The following is a 21,194-nucleotide window of genomic DNA, read 5'->3' on the forward strand; positions in this document are numbered from 1 at the left end:
TGAAGGAGGAGAGCAGAAAGGGAGAGGGGCTGGAAGTGGAGGCTGGAGCTGCAAGATGGCTTTGAGTCCCAGCCCGCGCCAAGGGAGCTGGAGCTAATCCAGGAGGTTTGCAAAAATGACAAAACTCAGCTGAAAAGGCAAAGTGGGAGCTAGAACGGAGGAGATGGCCTTGATGTGCCAAGGAGCTGAAGAGAGATGCCCCATTTCACGGGTACGTGAAACGGCAGAAGCAAATTTAACACAGGCTTCTGTGGGTGACGAGCAGCTCGTTCCCTCTTGCCTTGCAGCGTCGCTACGGTGGCTTTTCACGACCAGCGCTGCTTTGGGACTGTGTCAGCAGCCACCAAGCTTTGCCTTGTTTGTAAAGGTTTCTGACTGCAGCTTTCGTCTATGGACAGTTGTCTTTGTGTCGTGTTCCACCTGGAAATACCGGGGCTGTTGCCATTTTAAAACCGGCAAGATAATGTGTTTCTCTTCGTACCGCCTCGGCGTAAGTCTCCTGTAGTGCCAGGTTTGTTTAATGTGCGAGGTCAGCTCAGCCACTTTAAAAAACAAAACTCAAATAAAACCTGAATGAATTACCTGTTTCTCCTCCACTTGCTGTTTCCGTGACCTTTGCGGTGACAACAGAACTGAGTGGGGGTGCTTAAAGGGGGAGTTGTGTTTCTCTGACCTATTTTAGATTAGTGAGATCTTATATGATCAAGCCAAAAGCTGTTGCAGCAAGTGTGATTTTTACCACTTATTTTAACTTTTTTGTACATAGATAATGCTCTGAGAAACATCAGTCTGGAAGCAGGATCTAGACCACAGCTTGAGGAGGAAGCGGCTGACAAGGGAAGTTGTTGCCTCCTGGATGCTTGTGTTCTCCCCAGGTGGAGCTTGGTGTCCGGGTACGGAGAAGGAAATCAAGGAAGGGTTTGGGATGGGTACCTACAGCCGCCTTCCCCAGCATCACTCTTTCTTGTGGGATCAGTAGGATGAGGCTGATGACAAGAGCAGGAATTTATCATCCTACGTACTTGTTTGCTCAAGCGCCTCATTGCAGCAGGGAGCAGGAACATCGTGATTTGGGGAGGACACGTGTGCCATCACAACCCTCCTCCTGCAGTTTATCTCCTGCTTGTAAAGCATCTGACCTGGATGTTTTACTCTGAAGTCCGAGAAACCCAACCCAGTGCTGAGAGGACTCTTCTTTAGGAAGCAATTCTTTGCTGTGAGGGTGGTGAGCCCCTGGCCCAGGTTGCCCAGAGAAGCTGTGGCTGCCCCATCCCTGGAGGGGTTCAAGGCCAGGTTGGACGGGGCTTGGAGCAACCTGGTCTGGTGGGAGGTGTCCCTGCCCAGGGCAGGGGGTTGGAACTGGATGATCTTTAAGGTCCCTTCCAACCCAAACCTTTCTATGAATCTGTAATGACTTTCTGAGCTCAGCCTCTGAGGAACGTGGGGATGAGCAGCAGTGGGAAGCTCTGCCGAGCTCTCATGAGTCAGCTTGGGTGCTTAGCCAGATTTTAGAGGGCGCTGGAAGTAAAAGGAACACCTTGCACAGGGACTTAACATAACCGATGAGAATAAGGCAATTGGTGTTACTTCATAAAATCACCTCTGCCCAGAACAGATGCTCTAGCTGAAGACTGCTTCCCAACAGCTCTTTTTCAGGAAAGACCAGTTTCTCTGTTTTTTTTTTGTGAAGATGAGGGGCCCTGTTGCTTGAGCAAGAGGAACCTTTCAGCCCCACTGGCCGGCGTTGTGGGCAATTCTCTTTGCCGTGATGTAGTAGCAACCCATGTTGGATGTCTTTGTCCCATCAGAGAAAGGAAACCAAACAGGATGGCCACCGCCTCCTCCTCCTTTGAAGCTTCACAACGGAGGGTACCAGGCAAACTTACGATCCTGGTAGCATGCTCCCGAAAGTGCTACTGGGTTAGTGTTTGGTGGCTCTACCTCCTGCCCCATGGAAGACGAACACTCTAACTAGCTACCATTTCCCATGATTTCTGGGGGGTGCTTTCTGTCTTGGAGGCCACTCCCCTTGAGATGAACTTAATTGGATTGCTCAGCAGTTGCTGTGGGTGGGAGATGTTGGACAATGAATGATTTCAAGGCTTTAAGAGATGGTTGATGTTGATTTCAGTGAAGCAGAACTCATTTGAAGGTTCTTCAGAGCCATAGTGAGCTTTCCTGAAAGGTGAATTCCTAAATGGACTTAAATAATTAGTGAGGGGTTTTTTTTTAACAGCTGAATCAGTTTTCGAGAGTCAGTTAAATAATTCTGAAGATTTCAGCCTTTAACCAAACACGTCTATGAAACTGGGCTCAACACATCTCCAATTAGGAACACCTAATGAAGTTGGGCCGGGCATGGTCACCCTTTCAAATCTTGGTGCCTGTCCATTGTGGCTCCAAACCAGCAGTATTTGATGTTTGGCAGCGCTCTCATCAACCGGTCACGCGTGCGCAGCAGGTTTGTGGTTGCACCTTTTACACATAGAAAAGGAAGGACCCACTCAGGTGTGTGTGGGAAGGTGGGCACGTGGCAAAGGAGATGAGCTTCTGCAGCGGTCCAGGTCAAGATGTCCTGGCTGCAAAATACATCCCAGCTCCGGTTCTCTATTCCCAATGCCTGATTTTCTTCCATCTGCGCAGGAGGGAAACCCCCGTGTGATGATCTCAGAGGGGTCTCCTGAGGCTACAGGTGCAATTATTGCTATTTCTGTGGCACCTCCCCCAGGTCTTTAAAGTTTTGCTTCTTCATTCCTAAATTTAGCGCCTTGTCCTCTTAGTTCCTGTGTGACCCCGGGGTGAGGTTTACAGGGAGGGGTGATGCCTTGCGTTAGACCGGCTGATGTAAGGAAGGGAGAAGAAGGGAGGAAATATGGAGAAGGTCTGGGGAACACACCTTCAGGTCTGAGCCAGACAGAGTGAAGTGGCCGCTAAATCCTAGTGGGAACAGTTATTCTGCCTGTGACTGCGGGACATTAGTTTATTTGGGAGCAAAAGTGGGGAATTAGCGGTAGGAGCAGCAATGCGCTGGTTGGTACGACGGAGAAGAGCTGTTCCTTAACACACGCTGCGGGGAAAACTGCAGCACCCCATGCAGGTGATGCTTTTACTGCATCCCTCATTTTTAGCAGCACCCAGAAGACATCCAAGTTTCGGTTCCCAAGCTCATCTTTGAGGAGGACCTGTGGCTTGAACAGCGGTGCGCAGGGAGCTCGCTGGGCTTTACTGGCAGGTCCTTGCCCGTTGCTGGGGCTGTAATGCCCTCTCCTGGCAGCTGCTCTGGGGAGTCGTTTCCTTTTGTGGTGCTCGGTTTCCATGAGACACGTGAAATAGAAGCTTTTTATGTTTCTTTTGGCGGATGCACGCTGGAGGCAGCCAGCAGGCACCAGCAAGGATGAGGAGGTGGTTGTGACACGGGATCTGGTGCCCCAGTACGTCCATTCTCCTGCTATCACCCTAACTCCAGCTCTGCTCCCCTCCCATTTTTAAGTTATTAATTACACTTATGTGTTGCGGCAGCCTCCTAAGGGAAACGTGTCCCTCCCAGGCCAACAGTTACATCTGAGCAATCGAGCACAGGCTCCCTGCTCCTATCGCAGCGCAGCTCCCCAGTCCTGGGTTCAAGGCCAGGTTGGACGGGGCTTGGAGAACCTGGTCTGGTGGGAGGTGTCCCTGCCCAGGGCAGGGGGTTGGAACTGGATGATCTTTAAGGTCCCTTCCAACCCAAACCATTCTATGATTCTCTGTGTACATCAACAGGATGGGTGTCTGCAGACACCCTGGATCTGGTGGGGCTTTCTGGTGGGCCAGGTACTGGTTAAGCCTGGTAAGGGACATGGGCCATGTCACCACTGTGCTCGCAGGGTTGGGAGAGGCTGTGAGGCACCACTGAGTAGAGGCTCGTCCCCTCTGAACGCAGCCATGGGCGAAGTGAACCAGGACCCGTCCCTCACCCCACACCTTGTGCCCCACAACTACTAGCCTGCATAAATTTGGGGCTAGCAGCTCTGCTGGCAGTCAAGGTCAGGGTCCCGCTGGCTATGTGTGTGGCTGTAATGGTGGCCAGGACTCAAGTCTGCCTGGATCATGCCCTGAAGGGCAGTGGGCAAGTAATGGCCCTGCGGTTTCTCACCAGTGGGGAGCTGAAATGTTCAAAGGCTGCTCCTGGGAGCTGGGCTTGTGCAGGAGGGCAGTGACCTGGGCGCAAGACACTTTCCCTTCAGTCCCGCTCCTCCTTTTCTTTCCCTAAGCTCATGGCTGTGTGGATGAGGGGTGAGGGGTCTGGAGCACAAGTCTGGTGAGGAGCGGCTGAGGGAGCTGGGGGTGTTTAGCCCGTAGAAAAGGAGGCTGAGGGGAGACCTTCTCGCTCTCTGCAACTCCCTGAAAGGAGGGGGTAGTGACGGCGGGTTGGTCTCTTCTCCCAAGGAACAGGTGATAGGACAAGAGGAAACGGCCTCAAGTTGCCCCAGGGGAGATTTAGATTGGATATTAGGAAAAATTTCTTCACAGAAAGGGTTGTCAAACATTGGAACAGGCTGCCCAGGGCAGTGGTGGAGTCACCATCCCTGGAGGTATTTAAAAGCTGGGCAGACGCGGTGCTGAGGGACATGGGGTAGTGGTGGTGAGTGTCAGGTTAATGGTTGGACTTGATGATCTTAAAGGTCCAACCAAAACGATTCTATGATTCTATGATGGTCCTCAAGTGGGAAGCATCCACTGCTTTCTTCTATGCCCCGTGTTTCCCAAACACGCCAGTCTCTAATCCCATCCCTCACCTTTGTGAGAGATGTGTCTTTGTGTTTTGCAGGCACCTCGGAGCACGCCAGGCTTTGGGAATGGCTCAACCCAGGGACACTACAAGTTGTCCCGTCTCATTTGCCACCATGAAGAAGCTGGCAGGCAGGTCCCAGCCTAGGGAGGACCAGCACAAGGTCAGTGGTGATGCTGGAGCAGAGAGACATGGTGGTGTCCCCACACTGGGTATCGTCCATCTCTGCTTTTCCCTTGCACTGGGGAGGCTGGGTTGAGTATGACCAGGCGGGTGCAAGAGCTTTAGGGGAAGGGACATCTCATCAATGGTGGCTCCCTCTGACCAGCCTGGCTCTGCTTGCGTGGGCCACCCACCCATGTGAAGGATGAGAAGTGGCTGGTGAGGTCTCTGGGCTCATCCTGGTGACAAGAAATGCCACCTAAGATCTTCCACGGTGAAAAAGCATCATGGCCTGGGCTGGGAGAGATGGAGCACAGCACTGGTTTCAGAGCCTGAGTGGTGGGAAACACCTTTGCTGACCCAAAATGGAGCATTAAATCTGAGCCCCCACAAAACTCATCGGGGCTCAGGAGCATCACACACTGCATGGTTCCCTGCAGGGCGTCCTGTGTGGTTTATAACCCCGGGAAAGAGGGGACCTCGCTGTGACAACCCTGCTGAGAAGCAGCGGGGTGTCCCCACCACTTGGGGGGTGTTCCATCAGGGGAGGGACTAACACGGTCCTCCAGGTCCCTCCGGGGAGTTGGACTAGATGATCTCCAGAGGTCCCTTCCAACCCGTATCATTCTGTGATTCTGTGAGATTCACCCACCACAGAGGACCGTAAGGCAGGAGGAGGCAGCACAGAGCAGCTGCCCCCGGCAATCATGAAACAAAACCCCGATGTGCTTCACGCCTAACATCCAGCACAGTCCTCTCGCACCCTTTGCCACCTTACATTGCTTGGGCGCAGACACATTTGGCCAAGGGATGGTTTATTGGACCCTCTTTTTCCTCACTGGTCCTCGCATCTGCTTTTCCCTTCTGAGACTATTGTGGCCCTTTGGGGCACTTCAACTTTCATCCTCCGAGGGGGTTGCAACCCCCTGATTTCTGCCAGGATAGGACAAAACGATGCCATCGCATAAAGGACAGCCATAAAATATGGAAGAAGAAGGGTGAGGACCGCCTCTCCCCTTCTTTTCACAACGCTGCATCAGGCGGCCCGTGGCGCCAGCCCCGCCGTGGGAGAGCGGGCGGCGGAGTTGCTGCAGCAACGGCTGCGAGGGGCTGAGAGTTTGTCGCTGCCGGACGCTTTGAAGGATGATGTGAAGCTCCCGTGGTTGCCCTCCATCCACACAACGCGGCTTGTTTTTGTGCCGGGGGGCCGGTTCCCCACGGGCAGGGTGCGTGATGAATCTGTCTGGTCCCTCCTCGCTGCCTGCCCAAGGGATGCAGCTCGCTTGGAAACGATGCTCAGAGCCCGGCTCTGAGCCCCAGGACTCAGCAGTAGCCGTCTGGTAATTTTTTGTTGATTTTTTTTTTTTTTTGAGTTTAAATTCTAACGCTCGGGGTAAGTTTTGCACCTGGTGGGTCGCACACTCCAGAACAAACCGCGGGGTCTTTGGCACGTCTCGATGGGCTTTGAACCATTATTCGCGGCCGCTGCCATCACTCGGGAAGGGACAGCAGCATTTCTTGGGAACAAGCGGGCTTGAAAATAAGCTTTATCAATCCAAGCAGCCTGAGAAATGGTGGAGAAGGAGATATCCCGGGATGCAGGAGCAGGGTCAGGCTCTGGCTTCCCTGGAGGCTTGTCAGCACCGCGCAAAAGCTGCTGCTCCCCATGTGCGCGGTGCCTCCGTGTTGCCCTGAGTTTTCCTGCACCGACGTTTCAGGGAGGGGCTGATGTTTTCCCTGATTTTTGATGTTTCAGAGCCGTGTATCCAAGGGTTCAGGCTGGGAGATGGGGAGAGAGGCCCCACTGCAGCCTCGTCCCCCTGGGCTCAGCGTGAAGCTGGCTGTCAGCATCTTTGTACTTGGACACGCCGCACCCGTTGCGGGTCTGGTGGCATCTCAGCTTTCTTATGACGGGCTTTGGAGCCACCCAAGGTCTTTCTCCCCCCCAGCCCATCCTCTGTGCCTTCACCGACTGGTGCTTCTGCTTTTCAGTGGGATACTGCTCCCTGCAAGAGGCAGACGCTGCTCGCCCATGGCCACGGGGTCTGTGCCAGCACGCTGCCGTCCCACGGGAGAGCGAGGGCTGAGGTTTGGATCAGTTCGGGTCATCTCCTCCTCCTTACCCCCACCTCCCTTATTATTCCTGGAAACGCCAACGCCATAAATGGTGCCATTTCTGTAATTAATCTCGCGGGGATGTCGTTACCTGCGTGAGTCACCTGCTGTCAAGGCTCTGCAGCAGCACATTCTGCAATCGTGCTTGGGGGCAGGGGGGGACACCCCATCCCCTCCATGCTGCCAAGGCAGGGCATCGCAAGAGGACAAATGTCCCAAACGGGGTAGGACCTGGGCTGGGAGGAATGAAGTTTTGTATTTCCCGATGAAATACTCCTCATCGTGGCCAGCAGCTCGGTAGGGGAACCGTCCCTGCACCCTCGTTGTGCCATTTCCTCCTTGTTTTTATCTTCTCCTGATACCAATAGAGGCAAAACTCGCCGGGGTTCAAGGCTGACCTGTCCTGCCGATATCCTCGGGGTGAGTTTCTATGGCACCAGTCCCTCGCAGGCATTTTCTTTATGGGCTCATAAACTCCAAGGTCGGGCTGGCCGGTGACAGGGCTCCAGCAGATCCTCGCTTGCCTTCGTTACCTGCTGCCGGCAGGGCGAGGACGCCGGCTGGGACACCGGGCGAGGATTTTGCGATTGAGATAGATAAACCGGTGGACTCTGAGCTGAAGGTACTGAAGCCAGAGCAGCCTCTGCCTGGATGGTGAGCCTTTCGCCAGAGTTTGCAGAGCAAACGGTGGCACTGAAGGCTTTGCGTCTCTGTACCCAGAAGAAAACAAAACCATGGTGTTATTTTAGGGGAGAGAAAAGGGATATTTGGGGGTTTCTACTGTTGTTAGGAGGTGGGGCTATGGTTGTGTTTCAAATGACCTTTTTCACGGCTCTTCCCTCCACTGCAGGGAGCTTTTTTGCGCTGACAATGTTGCTCAACCCTGTCCTCTTACCCCTCACATCCCCCTTGGAGTCCATCTATGCCATGAGGATGCAGCAGCTGGAAGAAAGGCAGGATGTTTTTATCTTCTCCTGATCCATCCGGGGAAGGATGAGGGTGAAGCCCCTTCAGAAGGTATTTCGGGGAGCGCCGATCTTGCTGCTGCCTTCAAGAGCCAAGCGAAGCTCTTGGGCCCTCTGGGCTCTCCACTACTCCTCAAACCTGCTGGGCCATCCCCATGCCATGCCCACCCTGGGCATGGACCTTCAGGACCTTAGCGTGGCCCCAGGATGAGGCTGGGCTCGACACAAATATATAAGGAGAAAAATCCAGTGGATCAATTTGGGAGATTAAAACGTCAGGGCACCCGGAAAAGCTGAAAAGCTGCTGTTGCTCCTCCCTACACCTCATCAGAGCCATCAGCCTTCTTAATCTCACCCTTTCCCACACTATTTATCAGGTTTCCAGGGGTCAGACCATAAAGCAAGTAATATTTCTGGAGGCTCACGCACAATCCCGTGCCATGCCTCTTTTCTCCAGCCAGCTGAGCATTAGCTGGAAGATGATCAGCCATAAAAACAGCTGCTTCTACTTTCATTCCTTGCGGTTCCCTCATTTATTTAATATTCCGATTCCAAAGGGAGATGATGGTATTTTAGGACCTAGTGCTAAGTAAGGATTAGCAGTTACTGCTTTTAAAGTGGAACTTTTATATGCCTTCTGCTCGTCATTAGGTTTCAGAGTGAACCAGGCTGTCATCTCTGTAGCTCATCTTCTAATTTAAAGTTTCTCTTTGTAATGTGAGCTGCCCAAAAGCCGCCGGGGCATCGCTGCTGCCCTGTTTTTCCCCTCCCTGTTTGCAGGGGCAGTTTCCTGATTTTGCTTTTGAGGGACCCTCCGATCTGTCTTTTCAGCCAACAAGAAAAATCCCAATGGGAGAGACGGCAGGGATGAAAAGACTGCAGCAGTGGTGTTTCGGAGAGCCCTCCAGGGTTTCTTGTGCAGCAAAGAGCTTTTTTGGAGAAGGAGGAGCTCCAAGAGGTTGTGCAGCTTCCTCACCCGAGAAACTTTGCAGATGCCTCTCTGAAAGTCCAGGGCACGTTGGAGGTTACAAAATTCAGCCACACAAACTGCTTTTGTTGTGCTGACCTGCATCCTCTCCCCCTCCAAAGGAAGTTATGTCTCTAATAGGATTTAGATATTAAAGCCCCAAACCATTGCAAAAAATAAGTAAAATAAGCAGGTTTTGCATCTGGGGTGGCTCAGAAATCTGGTGCAGCGGATTCCTGCCCCAGGACTTCCAGCCGTGGGAAACATTTTCGTGGAGGAGGTTCAAGAGTTTTAGTTCTGAGGGTCAGTGACAACACGTCTTGCCCAAATCTCCTTCGGGATATTTCCTTGGACCCCATCCTTTGGTCACCTAATTCTGCCAAGGCAGGATTTGAATACCAGCCTCTCCTGTTCTGGGTGGGTGAGGGATGAATCAAACCCCGGTTCACCCGCAAGTCCCCGCCGTCTCCCCGCGCCATGCGGTGAGCAGCTGCCCGCGTCCCATGATGAGATTTTAATTTTTCCAGCCTTGGGAACTGAATTTATTAAGCCCCACGTGGCCCCTCCTACCGTGGGAGGGCCGCCTCCAGCAGCCTCTCTAATACTGGGTGTCACACAGCGGTGCCACCATTCGGGTCCCGGAGTGTCACAAGCAAAGGACACAGCAACCCGAGTGCGGCAGAAAGCAAAAATAACCCCTCCATGTGCGTCCCGACGAGGTAAGTTACTTCCCCTCTCCTAACTCTTAAAGATGCTTCTGCCTGGTGAAACCCATCTCTGCCGGCTCTTTCCTGCCTGCTCTAAAAGTTCGCACCGTGGAGGGAGGGCAGGGGGCGGATTTCTTTGACTTTTCCTTTTTTTTTTTCCTTTGGACTTTGGAGTGTGTTGGTTGGGATGCGACAGCGGGCGATTGAGCCGGCTCCTGCCTGGATTGCAGCGAGAAACAAAGCCCAAAGAGACGGAGAATGGGGAGAACTGTTAACAAAAGGGGAGCGAAGGGGGTGATTTGTGAGCCGGGGCGGGTGGGGGCAGGTTTCTGATGGCTGGTCGGGGAGGAGAAGGTGCCCAGCGGTCCGGCTTCGCTCTCGGGGTCTGGCTGTGACCTGTCTAAGGGAGAAACGGGAGCTGGGATGAGACGTGAGCAGTTGGTGGCTGGTGGGGTCGCTGGAGCTGGGGCGGCGGTGGGAGGGAAACGGCGGCCGAGTATTTGCAATTCTTGGGATAAAGGGCTGTTTCCATAGTAAAAGGGAGAAAGGAGCCTCTCTCTTTCTTCCCCTGAGCTCGCCTAGCGTGTGAACGGGGAGGTCGACCCGGGAACAAATAACCCGTGAAAGGGTAACATCTGGGAACAGCTGTAAATAATCAGGACCTGGTTGGAAAGGCTGGAAGCAACCTTCTGGTCCAACGTTTGCCCCGCCGCTGCACGTCGCCCTGGGAGTTTTGATGGGCAACTCTTTGGAGAGCAGCTGAAAGTGGGAAATCCTGAAAGCGGGATTTGGCCCTGGCTTTAGTCTGCTGCTGTTATTTGAGTACTTCCACATTATTTATAGGCATAACCATAACTGGCAGAGAAACGGGGGAATTTTCACTTCTAGGAAAAAGTGAATTTTAAGTCAGGGTCGGGTGCTCAGCTGACATGAACCTGGGGACCGGCACCAGGCCAAACTTTGGGTTGGATAGTGCAAACTTTGATTAGCTGGAGGTCCAGCCCGTGGTGTACATCACCTCCTCTTCACTTCCACGCTTTCTTTGGGAATCCCGATCTCGCAGTACGGCGTCTCTCAGGACTTATCCTCCGGCACGTGACGCCAGGTGGAGGGCAAGAGAGAAGGGAAATAATTTCCTACAGCTGCTCAAAGCTTTTAAGCTGCATTTAACAACAGTAAAAAAAAAAAAAAAGCATAATGTACCATGGGACCAGCTGGATTTTAATTAAAAAAATATTCTGAATGTGAAGGGAGCCAAAGCTGTCGCTTCCTTTCCAACTTTGCTATTGAAATGTTTAAAAGGTGTGCAAGATTTCCAGGGGAATTAGAAATTGTTGCAGAGAAATACAAAGCTGGGTTTCATGACCGGTCCTGTGACTTTCTTATGCCGTGACTTTGGACCGAGGAGGTGACCGAATGGTGTCTTTTGAGCTTTATGCATCATTTCTGGTAATGAAAATGCAGTTCTTTAAATTTGGTGGTTGTAGCTTATTGTGAGACTACCTGCAGCTTACAAAGTGCCTCTGTGCAGGTTGTTACCGTACAGCCGTGCTTAGTGTGATAAAATATCAGACGAAATAGAAGACAGAGAATTTTCTCATAAAGTTGGTGGCCCTTTGGCAATATGCACTTAATTTCCTTGCTGTGTGAGACCCCAGAAGCCCTCGCTTAAGCGTTGTGTGCAAATGCCTTCAGAAGTCACCACCCATCGGCTGAGACACATGCGCTCCTGTCTCACAGAATCATAGGATGGCAGGGGTTGGAAGGGACCTCTGGAGATCACCCAGTCCAAGCCCTTGCCAGAGCAGGGTCACCCAGAGCAGGTTGCACAGGAACGCGTCCAGGCGGGTTTGGAATGTCTCCAGAGACGGAGACTCCCCCACCTCTCTGGGCAGCCCATGCCAGGGCTCTGCCACCCTCAGGGTAAAGAAGTGCCTTCTCATGTTGAGGTGGAACTTCCTGTGTTCAAGTTTGTGCCTGTTACCTCTTGTCCTGTCACTGGGCACCACTGAGAAGAGCCTGGCCCCATCCTCCTGACACCCACCCTTTCAGTATTTCTAAGCGTTGATAATTGTCTCCTTGCAGCATGGAGCAGATCCTGCCCAGTGGCAGTGTCCCAGCTCGGTGGCTTTGCGTAGGGGACAGGCTTCATGCTGGAGGGAGCTCTGCGATGGTTGCTCCCTGCAGACTGCAACGCTGTGCATGCTTTGGTCCAAATCTGACTCCAGGTCTTGGGACAGTTTGAAGGAATCATAGAATCATAGAATACCAGGTTGGAAGGGACCTCAAGGATCATCTGCTCCAACCTTTCTTTGGCAAAGCACGGTCTAGACAAGATGGCCCATCACCCCACCCAGCTGACTCTTAAAAGTGTCCAATGTTGGGGAAAATAGGAAAAAAAAAAGGAGGAGGTCTGTACCTCATCTTGGAGTGATGACCATGGTTTGGCTTGTAGGACTGCCCCAGACACCTCTGTGGTGTGAGATAAATGAGGGTCTTGGCTACTTTTTAGAAGAGCAGATAGGATAAGAATGTGGGAAGATCCTTCAGGCTCCAGATCTTACTGGAAGGAAAGAAAGGGAGCTGGCGTGGGTAGAGCAGGTTGGAGACACATCCTGTGATGCAGCCTGGACCATGCCCCCATGGCAGGCTGAGCCCTGAGGGCAGCACGGGCTTGGCTCCATGTTGCAACCTCTGCTCCAGCTCCGCGCACCTGGTGTGAGAGAGCTGAGCAGCCTGTCTGCAGGTGCTCATCTCTTCAGCATCTCATCCTCATCCTGTTCTTCGTGTGCTGGACACTGCTCTCCCGGCCGTGTTCAAGGAGGAGCCATGGCTGGCTGCTTTTGGATGGCTGAAGGGTGTGTGTTTGATAAGGTACCAGTAAACAGAGGGTGGCATTAGCTCATGTTCCCTGTGACTCTCCCCACCAGCAGGACATTGGCATCTGCTGCATTTCAACGCTTTCTTGTATTCTCCAGGAAAAAAGGAGGGAAGAAGAAACAGTGACACTTTAGAGGGTTGAACACGTTCAACATGCTCCTGTCCTGGTTTCATACTGGTCTTATTCTCCTGTCATTGTTTGCCTTGCTGGTCTTTGTGGTGTCCCCAGGGAAGATGCAATGTTTAAGCATGATGACGACCTGCTCTCAGGGTCAGGATGGACTCTCCATTCTCCTGGCCCAGGTCCTTTCTGGTGGTCGGGCAGTTGTAATCTATGTGAGTGCACTTGACATTGTGGCAAGAAAGAGATGAGGAACCCTGTCCTGGGACTTGTCCTCTGCAGGTCTGGTGTCAAGGGAAGGCTCTTGGAGCCATCACAGGACACCAGCTCTTTTCTTTAGTCAGTGCTTGCATGGAAAAGTGACACAGGCAAGAAGTTGACAGCGATGGTGGTGCACTAGAATAGCAGCAGGCAGGGAGACAGGGCAGGGTTGGGTCGGGGGAGTGTGTACATGTGTGGATGAGGTCGTGGCTGCTGCCCATGGGGGCAGTTTCGATGTCAACTCCACTGTTGGGTGCAAGAAGAAGGAAGAACATGTCTGCAAGCAGGGCACAGCATGGGAGCAGCTTAGAGCATCACCATATGCCTGCATGCTCAGGCTGGAGCCTCATCGCTCGTGTAGAAATGTTTTGGAGTCAGTCCCTTCCTTACTCTTCCACCTCATTTCCTCTGTTCTCCAATGCAGCTGTGAGCAATTCCTTGTTTCTCCAGCCTCCATTGGCTCTCATTAGGCTGGAAGCCCCAGGAAGTTTTTCAGTCCCAGAGATATTCGTCCAGCACCGAGTCTCTGTGACAATAACTGGTCCGATCCTCCGCTCCTGCAGCCCCGGCTGCCACCACATGATTCAGTCCGGTCCTTTTGGCAGCTGCTCTTAATCACTGAACTTATTTTGGAAGGTCTCCAGAGTTGGAGAAATAAAAGACACTTTAGAGAAGGGGGAAGGGGGGGAAACTGGCAAGAGCAATTGCTTTTTAAAAGACTCCTTATTTCTTCAGATGTACTTGCTACTGACTGACCTTTGCTCCGTGATTGCTTTAGTTGATTCATGCCTTAAAGTGGTCAGAAAGGTGCTGTGGGGTCATGGTGGCTCTCTCCGAAGTGCTCTCTTTCCCTGCAAACCTTTCAGAATTTTTGATTGCACAAAACCCAATTCCTGAAAGAAAGGCAGGTGAATGACACCAACTCTTTCACCTTCTCCGTCCTCCAGACTATCCGGCCCCTATCTTGGTCCTTTATCATTGTGACTTCTTCCTTCCCTCCCTGCTGCCAGTTGGCAACCTGTTACCAAGCCGATCCTATCCCGTATTCCTCTGCAATTCCTGGTGAATGCTGTTTTGGGGGATGACTTTTTTGTCCCTTCTGTGAGAATGAGGCACTGTAGGGTTGGAAACTGCTGCCCTCAATAAGCCCGTTGCTGTCTTCCATGTGGTCTTACCCACAGGACCATCTGTGGTCCCCATGACTGCTTCATGTAACCCTGCATGGGGAATTTCTGTGGCTGTCCTTTGTACGTCAGCAGGGATAGACCCACAGCCAAGGGGGAGACAACCCACTGGCATTGAGGTGTCCTTGGGCTCTCCATGCTGCTGGCTGGATGACAAGTGACCCAGTCCACCTCTGTCCCTGTGGAGAAGGGGGGTGAGATGCATGTGGCAGCAACCACTTTTTGGAAAGAGGCGCTTGGTGGGCTGGAAGGAAGTAAAACACAATCTACAGGGGATAAAACATTGTCATCTGGAAATGCCACTAAGGTTGGTGTCATGAGAGCTTGTATGGGACGTCAGAGTCTCGCCTGATGGCTCCTGGCACCAAGCCGGAGCATGTTTGTCGCTGCCAGCTGTAACTGCAGAGCCCTTGTGTCTTGACCTGGGCACAGACGTCCAGGGCTGGCTCCCAGCACCAGAGGAGCTGAACTGAGCAGGACAAAACTGAGCAGGGCAAGGTCCATCATGTGCTTGGTGGTACCTGGCTCTCCCTGATCCTGGGAAACACTTTCCTCATTCCATTAGCTGACATCTGCCTCTTTACTATGGAGGTGTCTTCCAGGTCCAGGTAGGCGTGGGCTTTGGTTCCCATACCCAGGCAGCTTGTGAAGCTTGTGAAGGCCAGGATGGAGAAATTCCTTGGAGCTGTAAGGGTCACAGGGCTGAGCTGGGCTGAGTGGTTTGAGTTTTGTCTTGAGCTGGGTTTGTGCCTTGGAACTCTGGACATGTGTGGGACAGTTCATCTGGCCTATTTAGATATCTGCTCTTGGAGGAGTTGAGTTGTGCACATCTCACTGGTTGTACCAGGAGCTCAGGGTGACCATTCAAACACAGAGGAGATGAGTCCAACTGCTCTTCCAGGAAGACCAAAGGAGGAATGCAAACACCCACCCCAAGCTCTGCAACTAAATAAATGGTTCCCTGTCTCCAGGCTGCTGGGATGTGAGTGCTGCTGGGCGCTGATCCAGCAGAGCTGACTGCGCTGGGTGTCCTGGGGCCTGGGGATTCTACCCATGGATTGTCTACGTGGGGTGATTTCCACACAGTGAAACTCACTGATCTTTCTGCCTTGCTGAGCAGACTCCAGGGCTTACACCAGCAGATGCATAAAAATCAAATGAGCTCTACAGTCCTCATCTGCTGCTCTTGTTGCACTGTTGGTGCAACCCTAAGTTGGGAAACTGAGGCTCTGGGTGGTGGACAAAGTCTTCCCTCGGAGATGATGCTCGTGGTGGTGTGCTGCCCTCGGTTGGGCTGTGGGACTGGAGAGGGTCCCCCACGATGCGTCCCAGTCCCCTCATCTCCCCTTAACAAATGAGCTCTACAGTCCTCATCTACTGCTGTTGCACTGTTGGCAAAACCCTAAATTGGGAAACTGAGGCTCTGGGTGATGGCTCCACTGCATACGTAGGTTGGTGGTAGGTCAGGGGATTTGAGCATGGATCTTGTGTGTCAGACCATCCTTTTGCTCTGAAGCATGTTCAAAAGTTTTCGGAGATGGCTTAGGCAGAAACATGGCAGTTTTAATTAGCTAGAAAGGATTTTCCTCTGGGAACAGCAGAACCACATTCTTATGGTGCAAAAATGGGCCAGCCCTGATGCATTTGGGTGCAGTAGATAACTAAACAGAGAAACCTCTGGCCAGTGGCACAGAAAGCATCCTTTCCTCCCTTTTCCTCCCCTTCTTGCAGGGCTGTTTTTCTCCAAGGTCTGAACTTTAACACCCGCAGCCTGGGGGAGGGCCAGCGCTGGGGGCTTTGGCGCGGTGGCCGTCCAGGGCCCCCATCCTTTGTCTGGGCTGAATAGCGCTCTGCAGAGCTGCCGGGCAGAGGTATGTGATCTGCAAACCACTTTTCTTCCCTCCTCTTGGCTGACAGACAAAGTCTTCCCTTGGAGACGATGCTCGCGGCGGTGTGCTGCCCTCGGTTGGGCTGTGGGGCCGGAGAGGGTCCCCCATGCCGCGTCCCAATCTCCTCATCTCCCCTTAACAGCAGGGCACAAAGAGCCGCTCAGGCATTCACAGGAGCAGAGAGGGACCCAAGCCAGGGCATGCTGAACTGCACAAAGTAGGATTTATCTTCAAAGAAATATTCCCCCCCCTTTCCCCGTTTCTGAGCTCCTTTTTCTTTTTTTTTTTTCAAGGGATTTATTCCTCCTCCCCCCTGCCTCCCCAGGCAGGCTTTGAGCCATGGAAACACTTTTTTGCCTCCCCATGGTGGCATTTCAATGGTGGGAGAGGGACTTCTTAGAAAGCCGCAGACCACCCAGGGGCAAGGCGGGGTTTAGACTGGATATTAGGAAAAATTTTTACACTGAAAGGGTTATCAGGCATTGGAACAGGCTGTCCAGGGAAGTGGTTGAGGCACCATCCCTGGAGGTATTTAAAAGATGGGTGGACGTAGTGCTTGCTTAGAGATATGGTTTAGTGATGGGTTTTATCAGAGTTAGGTTGATGGTTGGACTCGATGATCTGAAAGGTCCCTTCCAACCTCTTGGTTCTATGATTCTAAAGCCCGGGGCTGTGCCCCATGTGCTGCACGGGGCTGAGCTGAGCCTGGCTGCACGTATCATTGCTGGTGATGTTGCATGGCCACAAGCATGGCGAGGACAAAACTCTTCCCTTCTCCTGTTGACCATGCTGAAGTGGTCACGCTGAGTCTCCATTTTCAAGCTTGACCTGCAGGTATGGGCTCACCAGTCCTCCTAATTCCCTCTTTGGGCAAGCAAAATGACACCTAGACATGGACATCTTGCTGATACCAGCTGTGACCAACATCTGTCTGGGTGGTGGATGGTCTCCATGTTGTCCCAGCTGGAAGGTCACCGTTTCTGGCCACCGTTTTTGGGGCTAATTTTTGCCTCTGTCCACCTGTACTGCACAGAGGAGGGACACCAGTTTCCCCAAAGGGCTGGCCATCCTTAAACAAGGAACCTCCAAGACTGAGGTAAGGGGGGCTATAACAAGTTTATGTGTTATATATCAGCTATATGAAGGAGCTCAGGATCGGAAACAGAGGGAAGACACTGCTGATGGGTCTGGCATCAACAGGGCCAAAGCTGCTTGTGCGTCGTGCCCATTTCTGTGATGCTGGGAAAGTGCCTGTAGATCTTGTTCTTGGATCAGAGCTTTCTTACACCAAGAGCTATATAAATACACCTTGGGAAAGCAATTCCTGAAATATATCTATTTTTTAAAATGAGATTTCTGATATGCCAGAGTTTTTCAGGCCTTTCCATGGCCCAACTGGGCCCTATCCATGTTTTAGTACAGAGGAAAATAGAGAAAATAGACATGAAAGTACAAAATTCTGCTGTGTTTGGATCAGCATTTGATGCTGGATTTTGAGGCTTCTTTGCTATCCTCAGGCAGAATCTCCTCTCCCCTGTTACCAGCAATAAAGCTGACAGCAATTGCTGCCACCTGAGGCTAGGAGACCACCTTGGGTTGGACATGGGTCACCCTTTCCTCCCCTTGGGACTGGAGTGTCCCCTCCCTGAAGCAGCAAGAGCTGGCACCTCTCCTGCTCACTCATCACCTGGACCTACCATGATGGAGCAACATCAGCTTTAGTCCTTGGGACCATGGAGACACAGGGCTGGCTGGTGGGTAGCCACCTTTGCTTGAGTGATGCAGTGGAATTTTCTAGAAGGACAGCTGGGGCTGTTGGGAATTTCTAGAAGAGGGATGTGCAACATTCTACAAGGGTGGTTGGGGTGGGCAAGATCTTCCAGAAGAAAAGCAGGGCTGGGAGGACATCTCTAGAAGGTAGATGAGGTGAACCTCTCTAGAAGGCAGCTCTCAGCCAAAAATAATTTAAACCTAGACCCCACTGAACAGCTGTGCTGGGAATAACCTCCCATTCCCCCTCAAAGGAAAGCTTCCCGAGCCGAAATCCTCCCCATCTGTGCCACACCCACAGCTTTTCTCCTTGCAACAGAGGGATGCTGGTGGCACGCAAACCTCTGCAGGACCAAAACCACCCGGCCCTTCCGGGAAGTTTCTGAGTAATAATAACGGATGGGAATATGCTTGAGTCCAGCCAAGACTGTGGCATTTGTGAAAAGTCTTTCTCCATCCCTCCTTTTTCTCCTTTTTTCTTTTTTCTTTTCTTTAAGCTACTATTCACCAGCTTTATTAAAAACACTCATTTTGCTCCTAGCAGGCACGAAGGAAAATCTATTGCAGCGCCGTGAGACCCTTTTACAAACACGAAAATTCCCCCTTGCCTGTTCCCATACGAAGCTGAAAGCTTTTCTATAAAATCCATTGTAAACGCTCTGAGGCTTGGCCAATCATTTCCTGGGCACACATTTGCTAACGTAGCCTGCAAAGTGCTTTGAAGATGAAGAAAACCAGCTGTAATTTCTAATGACGATGATTATGATTAAATGAGGTTTCTGCAAGTGGTTGTGGATAATGAGTCATCCCTGGGGACCAGACACTGGGGACAAACATGCTCCAAGCATGAGAGAAAGTTACCTTGAAGGAGAGACACCAAACAGTCTGGAGGAGAGGAAAAGGTGATTTGTGCAAAAATGTGGTTCTACTTTGGAGCTTTATTTCCTGTGATAGTCACTCTGAAATAAAGACAGGGATTAAGGTGCCTTTTCTACCCTAAATTCTCATGGCCAATTCAGGTTTTGTTTTAAGGTGAATAGGTCCCACCTTGGAGCGAGGCTTGCATCACCATGCAGGGGTATGTGGAGAAGTTTGGGGCTGGCAGCAGTGTTACCCAACCCATACCACTCACCCCCAGCAATGGAGGTTCTTCAAGGGCTTGTCAAACTGGCCCCACAAAATCAATTGCTTGGCTCAGAAGATCTTGCCTTAAAGCATTTGCATGTAAGCACAGATGAAGGACGGACTGTTGAGCAGGACACACCACCCATTTCCACCACAGCTTCTGCTGGGTGTCCGACTTTTAGACTGTAGCACAGAGTCCTCTATGATTGGGTTAAGTCCCTGTGCAATCCTAATAGATGCAGGATTTTGACTGTATTTGTAGGTTAATTTGGTTGAAACGGGCTTGATTATTTGTGTCCGTTCAAAATGTGGTGGTGGCGTATTACAAAACCTTGGTGGAAACCTCCCCATAGCTTTCAAAACCATAGACATTGCATGCTGGAGAGGTACCACAACAAATGAAATGGAGAAATATTGTCCCTGCTACTGCAGGAGCAGTTGACCCCTTTGACTTCTGCATTAATTGGTTATTTCTCGTGTGAAGCCCTATTTTTTCTTAGCGCTAATGGCTGTGATCTTCACCTTAAAGCCAACAGCTAATCAATTCATGAGACATACTTTGCACCTGTTTGTCCCAGGTGCCACATACTCCCTGGGATCCCACACAGAAGTAAGGTATAATTAGGGCTTACAAAGAAACTGTTGAAAGTCTTAATGATAAATTATAATTAACAACTGCCAGGGAAAGGAAAGGATATAGAGTATGTACCCTACCATAGGGAGATTATGACCAGCTTTATTTTATTTGCTTCTTTTTCCTTTCCTGTGCTAAACCTCATTAATTCCCTGAAAAGAAACTGCAGGCAGATGATGGTGAAATAAAAGGGATCCTAGGCTGTGCCTTGGGCAGAAACGCAGGTGTAGGGGATGCTCTTTGCTGAGCTCTTCTGACTGGTGGCAAGGTCTATGTGCAGCTCATGGTGATCAACCAACAGCTTGCCAGGAGGTTGATTTCACTCCTTTGCATCTGTTGGTGCGATGCTGTCAAAGACTCCCAGGTGGAAGGGCAGGAAACGGTGCCCCAGAGAATGGTGGGATAGCACCAGAAGGCTCCACGCAAGGGAGCTGCAGGTGCTGGAGAGGCTCAGCTCAGGCTCAAGCCATCTCCCTCCCCTACCATGGGGTTCACTTTTTCTCCAAATCCCTTGGAAATGGTGGTATGGGCAAAATGGGCATCCTATCTCCTGTCTTCCTACGCCATCAAGATTCTCAGGACGAGGTGGCCATGCTTAGGTGCTGAGAAATGACGATCTCCATGTCCCTCACATGGCTGCTGGTACCCACATAATTTTTTTCCCCAATTCTCTTCTTGCAGCTGACTGGGAAGTGTGTTTGTAATCTCTGAAATGAGCCCTGCACCCACCTGCTCACGTGTTGTAGGACATTGTGTTGGAGAAAGCTGGGTAGGTGCAGGAGAAGGGGAAAAAAAGAAAGACTTAAGGAAGGAAAAAGCTATAAGGCAATGCCAAATTTGGCTGCCGTACCTGTTTACCTCTCGAAAGATGGAAGCCTTAGCTCTACAGAGCCAAAAAAGACAAGAACGCTCTCTCTACTTGCGCACTGGCCTCTCCAGCAAGCTCGGCTTGCTGAACGTGTTTCCTGCTTCTTCTTCCCTGCTCCTTCCTCCATCACCCCCCTCCCCGGGGCTATTTCTCATACTTTTCCTCACTCGCTGTCAAGCAGTGGGAAACGAGCAGCCCTGTTCAACTGCCTGCGATTACGAAGGCTCTTATCTGCGGGCAAACAAAGTCTCTGTTTGCAAGGGACAGACCCGAGAGCCCTTGGGTTTATGGAGCTGAAAAACAGATGTTACGGCTTTCACGGCTCACTTGCTAAGGAGTCCTAAACTTTGCTCTCCTGCTGATGCATGTTTTCCTGCTTGCTCTGTGCTCCCATGGCTTTCCCGGTGAACGGATTCAGGTTTGCTGTTTCCCTCCTCTGTCCATTTACCTTTGCCTGGTGGAGGTGGGCAGGGATTGTGGATGACCTCTAAATTTTAGGAGCACTCTGCTTCAAATCTAGATGCAAGCAGTGTGAGACCTCTTGCTATGTCCTGGCAATGACTGAATTGCTCCAAATCCTAATGTAGACCTACTGTCTTTTGTCCTCTACGTCTACCCTATGTTGCAGTGGTGGTTGCCCCTTTAGGTGGTTGCTGGGTCCAGATGCTGGGATATTGCCATCGTTAGGATCAGATGCTTGTGAATTCAAGTGCTTCAACGTTTGATGGGGTCTGAGGCATGGCAGATTCAGCCAGACCTTGGGAGAGGTGGTGTTATG

General features: G+C 51.5%; 1 protein-coding gene across 1 annotated transcript in view; it reads left to right on the forward strand.

Annotated features, from left to right (window-relative positions):
* Positions 1–9,622: 9,622 nt before the first annotated feature.
* Positions 9,623–21,194, forward strand: part of GDPD4 (glycerophosphodiester phosphodiesterase domain containing 4) — a 37,952-nt gene continuing 26,380 nt past the window's right edge. Inside the window, exon 1 of the mRNA XM_054219979.1 lies at positions 9,623–9,696. The gene's annotated coding sequence lies outside the window, so the exon portion shown is untranslated. The remainder of the gene's footprint in view (positions 9,697–21,194) is intronic.

The sequence above is a fragment of the Rissa tridactyla genome, chromosome 1, assembly GCF_028500815.1.
Source record: "Rissa tridactyla isolate bRisTri1 chromosome 1, bRisTri1.patW.cur.20221130, whole genome shotgun sequence".
Lineage (NCBI taxonomy): Eukaryota > Metazoa > Chordata > Aves > Charadriiformes > Laridae > Rissa > Rissa tridactyla.